The sequence below is a fragment of the Neltuma alba genome, unplaced genomic scaffold, assembly GCF_004799145.2.
Source record: "Neltuma alba isolate B1F8T4 unplaced genomic scaffold, ASM479914v2 tig00011215_pilon, whole genome shotgun sequence".
NCBI classification, from domain to species: domain Eukaryota; kingdom Viridiplantae; phylum Streptophyta; class Magnoliopsida; order Fabales; family Fabaceae; genus Neltuma; species Neltuma alba.
Genome location: NW_021635939.1, coordinates 12,621 through 26,171, shown reverse-complemented (window position 1 = coordinate 26,171; position 13,551 = coordinate 12,621). Strand labels below are relative to the sequence as shown.

General features: G+C 33.6%; 1 pseudogene; it reads left to right on the top strand.

Annotated features, from left to right (window-relative positions):
- The first annotated feature begins 9,123 nt into the window (after window positions 1-9,123).
- On the top strand, window positions 9,124-12,877 carry LOC114762468 (inactive TPR repeat-containing thioredoxin TTL3-like; annotated as a pseudogene).
- Window positions 12,878-13,551: the final 674 nt, after the last annotated feature.

The window sequence follows — 13,551 nt, the reverse complement described above, 5'->3', positions numbered from 1 at the left end:
ATTATTATTTTTAAAATAGGCCGCTCTTAGTTACTTCGCGCAAATTCATTAAACAGAAAAAAAGAAATTAAAAGCTGTCAGAATTGGACCATTATATTTGTCAACAAAGTTATAGTAATATTATTTTTAATTCCTGACATATAAAAATTATTTAACTAACTTAGATAAATTAAAAAACAAATAAATTGGTTAATTATAATAAATATAATATATCTGTTTATAAGTTAGATAAATTAGCTTGAGAAAAAAATAATAAATATGAAAGATTAAAAGAATAAAAATACGATCAACAAGTAAAACAAAAAATAAAAAAAAAAGTATTAAAAAAATTGCATGATTCACAAATTATAAACAAACAAGTTATACATTGAGATTTGAGCATAGTACAAGCACACGTCTAATTTACTAATAAGTAGTATTTTTTTTTAAAAAAAAAATCCATTTGCACACGTCAAATGGAAGGTCAGGGGAAGAATCTGAATGAAACAATGATAAATCATGGAAAAAAAATCAGTTGTTAGTAGGATTTAATAATAAAGCATGATGTGAAAATGAGATTTGTTAATAAGTAGAAATTGCGTGTGCGTCTCTTGGGCGTGTGGAAACGCCCGCAATACTTGAATCTTTGTTTGAGAATGGAGATTCATTGGTGGACGTTTCCTCATTAAGCAATTCCTAGCTTTTAAGTTAGGCAAAAGCCACTAACCACTTCTTCGTCTTTTTTAATTTCCTTAACTTAATGATTAATTGATGTGCTAATCACATTTGTTTGACATTAATCTTGTGAGTATGACATTAATCCATGAGCCGCGTCACTGACAACGACACAAATCGATTGTTTAATTTCCATAGTGGCCTCCACCAGCGTCTCATTCACTGAGCCTTTGTGGAAAGCGAAGCTTTTAGGTCACTGACTCGACTCAGAATCACCATAATCCTCCATTGTTACAATCTCTAACGTAAATGAAATTTATTTTTATACTCTTTGAATGAGGTTGTTAATTTATAGTTAATGAATAACAAAGTTTAAGAATTATTCTTTTTTTTTTTGCTAAAGCATAAGTATCCTTCTTTTATTGGAGGCAATCCTATTCGAGGTACTGTTGGGTACTAAATGTGGATATCTCTCTCAGAGAAGATTCGAATCTTGGTTCGCCACGTTGTGAGGGACTAGCTCATTCCGCTAAACCTAACCCCTGTTGGTTTAAGAATTATTCTTTTACTCTTATGATCTTTCATTAAGAGTCGACCAATTGAAGTAAACTACTTGCAAAGAGTTATTAACATAAATGTTGATTAGTAGGAGGCTGAGTAAAGCGTGAGTGAAGTACTTTAACGTTGAATCAATTTTGCAACGCCAACCGCTAGCTTTTAAAATATGATCCTCCAAATACTTGTGATGAGTGGAACTCAAATTTGATACAATAATACTATTTCCGGTTCTTAATATAAGAGTTAGATAATTAGGATGTAATTAAATATCTAATTAGTTTTTTTATTTAGAACCGGAGGTAGGAGTATTTAAGGTAAAACAATCACAAGTCATAAATGAATCACGAATCAGTTTGTAACGAAAGAGAATAAACAGTTTAGAATTTGGATTAATGAGTAGAAATTTCGTCTGGCTTTGTGGGCCAGATTAGATATTGATGGGAGAATGAGGACCGAGTCACTTACCGAGCGGGGAAAAAAAAAGGGCCCAAACAAGTCTGAAACAGCCAGAAGCCCACTAGGCCCAAAGCGTGCTAATAGGCTACCCCATTCTTAAATGACTTTCTTCCTCTCTTTTTTTAATACCTTGTTCTTCCGTTTGATTTCTTCAATTTGTTGTTTGTGTTCTTCAAAATTATATCACATGTTAATTCAAGAGCTACTAATTAACCATATAAGACGTTTTTTTCAATCAAAAAATACTCTTTTTAGTTATAAATGTAAATGCTATAACTAATTTATATAAAAAAAACTGATTGAATTAGTTATTTATAAAAAAAAATACATATTAATTTTTCTAAAGTACTTATCTTAATTATTTAAGAAATTTCCCTCTTGATGAAAAACTTTCTTAGTATACCCAATTAATAAAGAGGGTTTAGAGAAAAAAAAGTTATAAATTTTACTGCTTTTTAATTATGCATTAGCGTATTGATTAAATTAAATATTAGTACGTGAGAATAATTTTACCATGAGTGATGTTACAACTAATTAACTAATACTACCTCCGGTCCTAATTATAAGATCCAATTAACTAATTTAAGGAGATTAAGAAAGTAAGTTGAGTTAGTTATTTGTTCTAAATAGGTATTGTCTTTTCTAAAATATCCTTGCTAATCAAGTGTATTGACTAGAACTATAAATATTAGAAAGACTATCTTGGAAAAAATTTACTAAATATGAGAGATAAAATAGATTGGGATTTTATATTTAGGATCAAAATAAAAGTCAAACATGATTTTATATTAAAGACCAGAGGTAGTAATATAATTTAATAAGCATCGTGCAGTGATTCTTATCCATTCATCGTTATCTAAATACCGCAGTATAATATAATATATTCCTCTGATCTTAAAAAAAAAAAAAATCACTAACATATTCCAGTTCACAATTCTGCACCTGATGTTTTAAAGGCCACGAAACATTTACGCCTGAATTTAAAAGTGAGCTTTTTACGCCGCTCTTGAATCGTATGCTGCAAGCTTTATTATTATATTCAAAGTAGCTTAGAGCTCTAAAAATCCCAAGTTCCCAACAACATGAATATGCAATAACCTAAAATATTACTATTTTCGGTCCTTAATATAATACATTATTTGAGTTTTATTTTAATTCTAAATATAAGATTCTAATATATTTTATCTCTCATATTTATTTATTTTTTTCTAAGATAGTCATTCTAATAATATTAGTTGACACTAATAAACTTAATTACCAAGGATATTTTAGAAAAGACAGTATATATTTATTACAAATAACTAATTTAATTTATTTTTTTAATTTATTCAAATTAATCAATTAGTTTTTATATTTAGCATCGAAGGTAATACATGTGATATGTTCATGTGATTTATTTTTATATTATTTATTTCATTGCAAGTTTAAAGGCCTACAGCTCTAACTCTATTAAGCAACGCGTGCGTTTACACATTTGACCCCCTTTGAAGTGAACGATAACAAATTCTGCCTCGGCCTCGTTCATTTTTCCTCTCTCGAATTTTCGCGCATTCTTGTCAACTTGCGTGTACTTTCCTTTACTTTATACACAAATCACGTTTTACTATTAAAATAGAAAGACCAGTTGGCGATTATAAAACATGCTTGGAAGTTTTACCAACAATTGGTGAGTGGTTTGTCACTAGCTTCTTTTGAATGGGGTTTTGGATTCAACGATAATTCAAAAAGGTTTTTTTTTTCCCCCGCTCGTCATGGTTTGATATGATTGAAATTAAATTAAATGCGACTGTTTGAAAGCGGAAATCATATTTATTATATACTCCTCTAGTACTTAATGTATGATTTAATTGTTAAGTTAATTTTGATCCTAAGTATAAGATATATTTATCATATTTATCAATTTTTCTTAAATTATTCTTATAAATACTCCTTCAACCATAATCAAGTAAATAAGGGAGAGAAGATATTAAGAAAGATGATTATAGTATTTTAAAAAAATACCATATTTCTTATAATTAACTAACTTACTTAACTTTCATAGTATAATCAAATTAGTTAAATAGGTCTTATGTTAAAGATCGGAGGAGTATTTTTTTACATATGGATATCTTTTTAGTTGAGATAATCATATTCGAGGCATGGAGGCAATTCAGTGCGAAATATTATGCAGCACTAAATATGAACATTACTTCTTCTTAGAAATTCAAACTTTATTTGTTCCATTTGAAACTTTAACCCTTTTTGCTAGACTCTGCTCCTTTTTCATCATATTTGGTATATTTAAAATATAGAAATGGAAACTAGGTAGTGATTAGTGGGGTTCCACAACGTGTTATTTGAGGCATGTTGATGAATTAATCATGATGAATGCAGGCACGGCCTTGAGATTCCAAAATCCAAAGCAAAATAATGAAGGGGTAAAAAGAGACAAACTTGGATGAGATTTGCAAGTTGACACACTTTCAAAATTAAATAATCCCCATAGGATTTAAGTAAAATGTTGGGTTTGATATTGCAATAAGATCCCAGTATGTTTTATCTTTTGAAGTTATCTTTATTGACGGTAGAGTATATATAAAGTGGTTCTCACAAGTGGGATGATTATCAAAGGAGGTGTGTTAAAAAAATTGATATATATTTATTATAAATAACTACTCCTTTAATTGCATTTGTAATTTCTTCTGGTATGTTTTGTCCAAATCAAGAAGAATTTGAAATCTTATTAATTTTATTTTAAAATTTAATAATTTTTTAACTTTGTTCTTATCAAATACAATAAATACTTTTCAAAACACATGCATAACTTTCTATAAATTGTTTATGTAAAAAACTTTGCAAGTGTGACTAAAAACATATTTTTTTTAACATAAGAACTTCCTAGGAGGTCACCCATCTTAATAATATTTCTATCCAAAGATTAGATCCAGTGTATTAGTACTGTATTACTATACCGCGTCCTCACTAAAATATTTGTTTCCACTGGTAAATTACTCTCCACCAGAAGAGGAATTTAACTCATTTGTTTTTTTTTTTTTATAATGTTTGGATCCAGTGAAGTTGCATGATTAAAAAGTGGCCTTTATAGATGGTCTCCCTTGTATAACCGACAAATTATCTCCACCGCCATGAAAAGTTCGATACTCCAGCCTCTATAGCTATAGATGGTCTCCCTCGTATAACCCGACAAATTATCTCCACCGCCATGAAAAGTTAGATACTCCAGCCTCTATAGCCTGAATTGTTAATTGTTAATTAATAATTGAGTGCTACAAATAAAGTGGAATAAATTCACTCCCTAAGGTCAAGCCCTCGATTTTCAGCTTTGACAATTTATCACATCTGTCTCTAGGTCTAGACCGACAAAGGGCTGCTTTTTCGCCCCCTTATAAAACCAGGCAACAATTTATTTACATTAATCATAATTGCTTTTCCAGTAACACAATAAAATGATATATTTAAAACTAAAAAAAAAAGAGTATGATATACACATACGCACAGCTTGAGCCTTCGCATGTGAAATTTTCACTGAAAAATGATCCCAAATATATATATATACAATATATATTGCTAAAAATTAATTGGAACCTTGGTACACTCCAAAATTTATGAAGTTAAATTTTTTAAAAAGCAGTTACTGGTGAAAGATTTATTATGCTGATTAATCATAGCTAACAGTTTAAAAAATGATTTTGATTAAAATTATAGAAACTCAGTGGAATTAAAATGTATTGAGCTTTTTAGAATTATATCGAATTTTAAACATTATAAAAATATTTTCATCCAAAAATAATGATAATTTTAAGTTTTTTTAAATAAAACCTAGAAATTAAAATAAAGTCATTTGTAGCGTCAAAGTTTGGTTGTCTCAGAGTTGATTCAGAGTTGTCACAATCCATGCTCAAATTACACCAACATCCCCGCTCAATGAATCATTAGAGAAATGATAAAATAAATACCTTTGAACAACAAATATTTTCTCTTGGATATTCATAAAACTTAAGAATAAATTTTTTTGAAATGATTAATTTTAAATATTTTCACCCCTTAACTACAGTATAATATTTCATTCCCTTTTTTTTTCCCGGTCAACAGGTCAAACCTCTACCATTCTGTCATCCATAAAGTAAAAGGGTAAAAGCCGGGAGGGTGTTCTCAATAATTCTGTCCCTCCAAGACTTTTGCTTCCCCCTGATAAGACAATTTTTTTTTTACATTTTAGTTTATTCAGTAATGTTATTTTCTCCTTCCTTAAAAATAATGCAATTTTTCCCTAATAGATTTTTTTTTTTGCACATCGACACATCTTGATCATTTACCGCTAAAAACCATGAGTATGATTTTTTTTAAAAGAATAAATTCAATATTCTTAAGAAATAAGGGTGGTTTATTCCTATTATTAGATTTATGAGTGATGGGAAAAGTAGGTGGAAATCGGGGATAAAATGTGGAGCTTAAATTATTATGGCCACTGGGAGACAGGCACGTTTTAAAATAACTGACATGAAAAGTTGGTGTCTTGTTAGCTGAGGACATATTTACTGTTCATTATTTCCATGCACGAAAAGTCCCACAAGTTATACTCTTATGAAATGACTTTTATTCTTTTTATTTTATTTTATTTTTATTTTCAATAGTACTCTTCTCCCTCAGAAAGCAAACATGGTCTTTATTATTATTCAGCTTAATTATTTTAAAAATTTTATTTCTTGTGTGATATAGTTCTTATTGTTGATTTACAACAACCTAACGTAACAGTAACGTTATTTGATCAACACCAAACCAAATTAAATCATATATATACTCCCTCTTATTTCATTAAAATTTTCAGCAAATTGTTTTGGTTTCTATTTTCATCTTAGGAACTACTATATATATTCGAAAAGAATATCCTCCCTCTATTTCGTTTTTAAAAATTGATAAGATAGAAAATTTTAAAATAAAGTAATTAATTAATAAAAGAAAAGAATAAAGTCATTTGTATTTCCCGGAGTCTTGCAAAATGATGACTTACATTTTATACCATAAAACCCTTTTAGAATGTGACTTATTTAAAGCCCCAAACAAGAGGAGTATGATTTCATATATGGCCTAAGTAACATATTACAATTAAACAAAATATATTGATATATTGTAGCACCAGCAAATTAACACACGAGTATGTGACTCTGTGCGCGCGCACACATATATAAATAAGAAAGAAATATCAAATATATGATAAAATAAAAGGAAACTTCACCAAAAAAAATAATAAAAGGAAACAGAAGACTGAATTTTATATATTACCTCCGATTTTTAATATAAGAGCTAGTTGACTAATTTGAAGAGATTAAGAAAACTAACTAAGTTAATTATTTATAATAAATATACGTTTTTTTTAAACATCCGTGTTAATCGAGTGTGTTAGCTAGAATTACTATTATTATAAAGACTACCTTAAAAAAATATAGATAAATATAAGAGATAAAATAGATTAGAATTTTATATTTAAAACTAAAATAAAAATTAAATAAATCCTTAAATTAAGAACTGGAGGTGGCATTTGTGGTACGGAGCCAGCAATAATTGGGCCAAGTTTATATGATTAAGCATGAAGGGGACTTTGAACCGCTACTCGCCACATTCAATAATGGTAGTATTCATGGTAACTGAGTTTCTTAACTTTCACGGTTATAAGGACATGCTTCGTATCTAGGTAATTGAACCAAGGAGTTGAAATAATGTTAACTATGATGGTCCATGCAGCTCCGAAGGTCTAGAAACAGTGAAATACATACCCCAAGTAGTACGGAATCTCATGCCGGAATGCCCACCGTATTTAATTGGGGGGGTCAAGCACGCCATGAGCACATTACTCACTATAACCCTCACAATCGGCTCAATTAATACTCCTCCTCACTCAGGCCAAAACAGAAAATCTTCCTTAGCTGCTCATTATAGGGTGCTTCTTTAATTAAGCCTAATATTTAATATTATCTCTAACACTAATTATAAAACCTCTTTGTAATCTATAAATAAGATCTTGTAATTAGAGTTTAAGGTTTAGACGTAATTCAAACAAGATTTTATAATAATGATCGTATGAAGTATAAGATCTAATTTGTAATTCAATTCGAACTATAACTTATACTACCTCCAATCCTTAATATAAAAGTTTGTTTGGTTTTTATTTTAGTCCTAAATATAAGACCCTAACATACTTTGTCTCTCATATTAATTCATTTTTTTCATAATAGTTCTTACTAATATACTTGATTAGTAAGGATATTATAAGAAAGCCAACGTATCTTTATTACAAAATAACTAATTTACTAGTTTTTTTAATGTGCCCAAACTAGTTAATTAGCTCTTATATTAAGAATAGGAGGTAGTATATTAAAGATTGGAGATAGTATTTTTGTTCTTTTTATAAGATGTTTCACATGGTGAAGGAGCGTGGGCAAAAAACAAAATTGTTATGCTTGAGGAGTTATAGAAAGATCCATGCTATCGGAAAATTCAACAAAGTTTTCACCACTCGAGCTTCTAAGACAACCCTGTTTCTTTATCTGAGTTTGGGATCGCCATAGGCGAAGTTCGATATGTTTAAAAGTATTCAAATATTTTTTTCAATATAGTATCACACTTTAATATAACTAATTACAATAGTACGGTCCTTATTATATCAATTTGATATTTGGTCCTAATATAAGACCCAATCCATTGTTTCTTATATTTATGCATTTTTTTTCAAGATAATCCTTCTAATAATATAGTTTTAGCCAATAACTAATTAGCAAATATTTTAGGAATACACTTATTTATTATAAAACTTACTTCCTTAATAAATAAGTCAATATATTAGGACCAGAGGAGTAATATATTTAAAATTACTCAAATTTATAATAAATTTAATATTTTTAACAATTTTTATTAGTATATACAAAGTAGATAAAAACGACTGTCAGCGAAATTAAAAAAAAAAAAAAAAAAAGGAAAAAAAGAAAGTACCCATCGTCAAGCGCGGTGGTGGAGCAAATTTTGCACGAGCATAAAATGAAATCAAGTTAGGAGATTCGAAATTAAAAGCCTTACCTTCCCTTGACTCAAAATTTTATTATTTTCCTTGCAAATAGTCAAGTTAATGTTATCTACTCACCTGATACATTACTAATATATGGAAATACAGTCACTATTCACCTAACATAATTAATAATTTAGATTCTCAAATCTTACCCCTCTCCTTTTGCTGGCCAGGTGGCCATAAGGGGGCGGTTAAAAGTAACAATACTGAAAGTTATGGGCATATGTGGAAAAAAATGACAAATGTAGTAATCCTTCATGGGGAGGTCCGTCGTCATCATGTTTAAAAGGAAAGAGAAGAAAACGTAGAAATATCCTTAACAGCTCGGGGAGGGAAACGCGAGAGGGATAGTCAGAAAGAAAAATATAGTAATAGTACTTTTTTTCTCTCTCTCCCTCTCTTTTTCTGGCATTTGCTCTTTCTAGTCTGCCTTCATATACATTCTTTGCTTCCTCACGGGATACTATCCCCCTCTCTTTCAATCTCTCACTCTCCCAGTTCTCTCCTCATAACAAGCCGTCTCTGTTACTGAATCCCCCGTTCTTCTTCTGCCATTCTCTTCTTTTCAAGTTCTTCTTTCTAGCACATATCGGATTCGCTGTTATTTGCTTCTTCTAATAACTGGGGCTCGTGTTTCGGGGAATGATTTCTGGGGAAAAGAAAGCCACAGAATAAAGAGACAGAGAGAATGTCGCAGACTGGCAAGCCGATGCAGGGACTGGGGTTCGATTCTCTCACTACTCGATTCCGCGATTTGTTGGCTTCTGACGAGAACAAGCCTGATTTTAAAGAACTCGATCTGGGTTCTCCTGTTTCTCCATTGAAAACCCCTGCCACTGTTAATGCTGCCGGTGCCGCGCCCCCTAACACCTCAAGCTGCAGCTCGAGCAGCTCTGCCGGATCGGTTTCCGGAAGCAGACAAACCGTTGCCAAGTTGCCCTGTAAACCAGACGGGAAGCCCAGCAACAACTCCGGCGAGCTCCGTGAGACCAACTCAAACGCCTGTGAGAGCCTTCAACCGGCTTTGGCATCCCGACGCACCAAGCCGGGTCATAGGAGATCGGTTTCAGCTGGAGCTCCATTAATATACTCCGGTGGAAGTTCTAGCAGCTGGGGGAATAACGGTCATTCCAAATGGTGCGACTTCAGGGACTAATTTGCTCCCAGCCGGCAATATTTGTCCGTCAGGGAAGATCTCAAAAACAGGTTTGGCGCCTCGAACACCCAATAGAACTGATGTTTTGGGTTCAGGGACGGTAAACTATGGCCGAGGCAACATAATGCGCGGTGGCGGGAAATTGGGCAATGGAGGGCACGTCATCGTCTACGACAATGTCCCCGGGAACTCTCAGCTGGGAGGGGTTTCGGACATTGTGAAGCGAGCAATGAGTGCTTCAGATCCTGAGGAAGTGAAAAGAGCTGGAAATGAGCTATACAGAAGCGGTAACTTTGCGGAGGCATTGTCGTTGTACGATCGCGCAATTTCGATATCACCCAATAATCCTGCTTACCGGAGTAATCGGGCGGCAGCGTTGACGGCTCTGGGGAAGTTGGCTGCGGCGGCGAAGGAGTGCGAAGAGGCTGTGAAACTGGATCCTGGTTATGCCAGGGCTCATCAGAGACTGGCTTCACTTTATCTGCGGTTAGCGCTCTGTTAGTTTTGTGTTTATAAAGTTGCATCGTGTTTAACTTATATTATATCTATGCTTTTATCAGTATGGTTCTCTTGTAACTGTGTCGTTGACGGAAAAGTACTGCTTTGCTCATCTTTCATCCTTGACTTGGTTTTGATATGCGAATGATTGATCTTAGTTTTGGCATCTGTCACGTGGATTTGATGCTGGTTACTGTGAAAATTTGAACAGTTCTCATAATTTCCGGCTATAGCTTTGGAATACGAACTCTTTTTCCTTGCTTATTCATTTGATATGGTAACAAGAGTTTCTCGTTCTGTGGCAACTTTTCCTTCGTCAAGGCATGTATTAAACATTTTATACATTCGACTTTTGAAAATTCGGAATTTTTGTTGGCTCATTTGAATTTATAAGTAGATGTGGAATTTCTTCAGCTTTGGGCAGGTTGAGAATGCCCAGAGCCACCTCTGTCTCCCTGGAAAACAGGTGGATCATTCGGAACTGCACAAGCTGGGGCTATTGGAGAAGCATTTTAAACGATGTGCAGAAGCACGAAAGATCGGTGATTGGAAAAGCGCACTCAGGGAATCAGACGCAGCCATTGCTGTCGGAGCAGATTTCTCTCCCCAGGTATGCTCCACTCTTGTACATACAAACAAACAAATATATATATATATATAATTTGAATTTCTCAGTGATATTCCATAGTTTCTATTCCCTAAGTTGGGTGAGTTCTACTTGCAGCTTTTTGCTTGTAAAGCTGAAGCCTATTTGAAACTTCATCTGCTTGAGGACGCTGAGTCCACCCTCTCAAACATTCCAAAGCTGGAGGGTTGCTCTCAAACCAAGTTCTTTGGTATGGTTGGTGAAGCGTATGTTCACTTGGTTCGAGCTCAGGTTGAGATGGCCTTAGGAAGGTAAAAATCATCAACTTCCAATGCAAAAATAGGCATGAATTTTGAGTGAATGGAAAAACAGTGAACAAGAAAGATGGTTCCTTTTTTTTTTTTTTTTTTCCGGGGCAGATTTGAGAATGCAGTAGCAGAAGCAGAAAAGGCTAGTTTGGTAGACTATAGCAATGTGGAAGTTGCAAGGGTAGTAAATACCGTGAAAATGGTGGCGGGGGCTCGCTCTCGAGGCAACGATCTTTTTGGCCAAGGAAAATTTTCTGAAGCTTGCTCTGCTTATGGAGAAGGCCTCAAGATTGATAGTTCCAACTATGTCTTGTTCTGCAATAGAGCTGTTTGCTGGTCTAAACTTGGGCTGTGGGAAAAGTCTGTCGAGGACTGCAACCATGCCCTGCGAATACAACCAAACTGTACCAAGGCCCTTCTTCGTAGGGCTGTCTCAAATTCAAAGGTGAACTTTTTTGCACTGTGCCTATGTTTGTCTGTTTGTTTCTTTCTCTTTCTTTTGGAGCAGTACGGTCACAACTTTTATGGTGCTTTGTCTAATTGTGAATTCTATTTCTTGGGTGATTCTAAATGATTGCTTGACTAATAAATGATGTGTTCAGCTTGAAAGGTGGGGAGATGCTATAAGAGATTACGAGGCATTAAAGCATGAACTTTCTGGAGACAGTGAAGTTGCTGAGTCTCTCCGTCAGGCTCAGCTTGCATTGAGGAAATCTCGTGGGGAAGAATGTGGTTCAAAACTTGTTGAGGTTGAAGAGGTCTCTACATTAGATAGATTCAAAGCCGCAGTTGCTTCTTCTGGTATTTTTTTCTCCTTCCTTATTTTCTCCCCAGTAGTTTTAGTGCAGCATTTCTCTTGCCTCGTTGGTTTTGTGTAAAGCCAAAAACCTCAATTTTCAGGTATCTCAGTGGTTCATTTCAAGAAGGCATCTAATGAACGATGTCAAGAAATATCCCCCTTCATAAATACGCTCTGCATTCGATACCCAGATGTTAAATTCATCAAGGTAAAACACTAATTTATGCCTTTCTGAGAAGTATAGACATTGATGCTAACACACTGACACAGAAAACAACCAAGATATACGCATTATTATTTCATAAAATTTGAAGAATCATGTCTTGTCACACACAAACGTGATGTCCAAAATGTGTTTAGGTGGTTATCTTATACGCAAATTACACTTGGTCCTTCTTAACTTGATCCAAAATCAATTTTTCAGGTGGATTTGGAAGACTGTACAAGTGTAGGAAAAGCTGAGAGCATAAGAACTGTGCCGACCTTCAGAATATATGCAAATGGAGAGAAGGTGATGGAGATGATAAGGCCGAGTCATCAGTTATTGGAGGACTCTGTGAGGAACTGTTGTAATCTCTAGCTTCCATAATGTATACCCTTTAATTTTTTTGCAGTCATATGTAGGCGGACTGGCCAAACCCTGCCCTCTTCAGTTCAGAAAGATCAGGAGGGTCAGTTTTTGCCCTGGTACACAAAGTGCACATAAATTTTTCAGAGCTCTAGGCAGATAAACCTCAGGGAAAAATCAGCGTCTTGTTAATTAGGTTTTCAATCATAAATGTATATCTTGTTTCTTCCTTTTCTTTCTTTCCTACTATTTTGCATCATCCTCGTGCCAACTTTATCACAGCAATAACTCAAAACTCAGATCAAAACAATAAATATATTTAAAGGGTATATCAAATTGTCCAAAAAAGAACAATACAATATCTGAGATTTTTTGATTAACAATCTATCTAAAAATTTGACAGTTAGGAGAGTTTAACGTGTCGATCAATCTAGCAAATCTCACCTAAGGGAGTAAGGCTACGTTGTTGTTATCCAAAAATGAACAGGAAAAAATTGTGAATTAGGAACATGGGCATGGCAGGAAGGGAAAAGGCTGTAAAAAGTGTCGAATATTAATTATTGTCCGGTCTGTACTGCTACTTAAGAGTGAGACAGAGAAAAGAGATGATGGGGGAAGAAAATGACTAGGAGGCTTGGCTGGGGGCAATTATTTGTCATCAAGCTAGTATTTGATAATATTGGAGGACCTTCTTGGTCCTCTGAGCGTACCACCTCTTTCTTGCTCCACACGTCAGGTATGCATGGCATTTGCATAAAATTATAAACCATAATAAAATTATATTGTGGGTCTCACCATTTTCTTTTTCTGAAATTACTATCTCCTCCCCAGTGGCCCCTCTTTTCTTTTCCCCTCTCCTTTACCAACAAAACTTAATCCGAGTCTCAGCTGCTAACAATGGAGTGAGA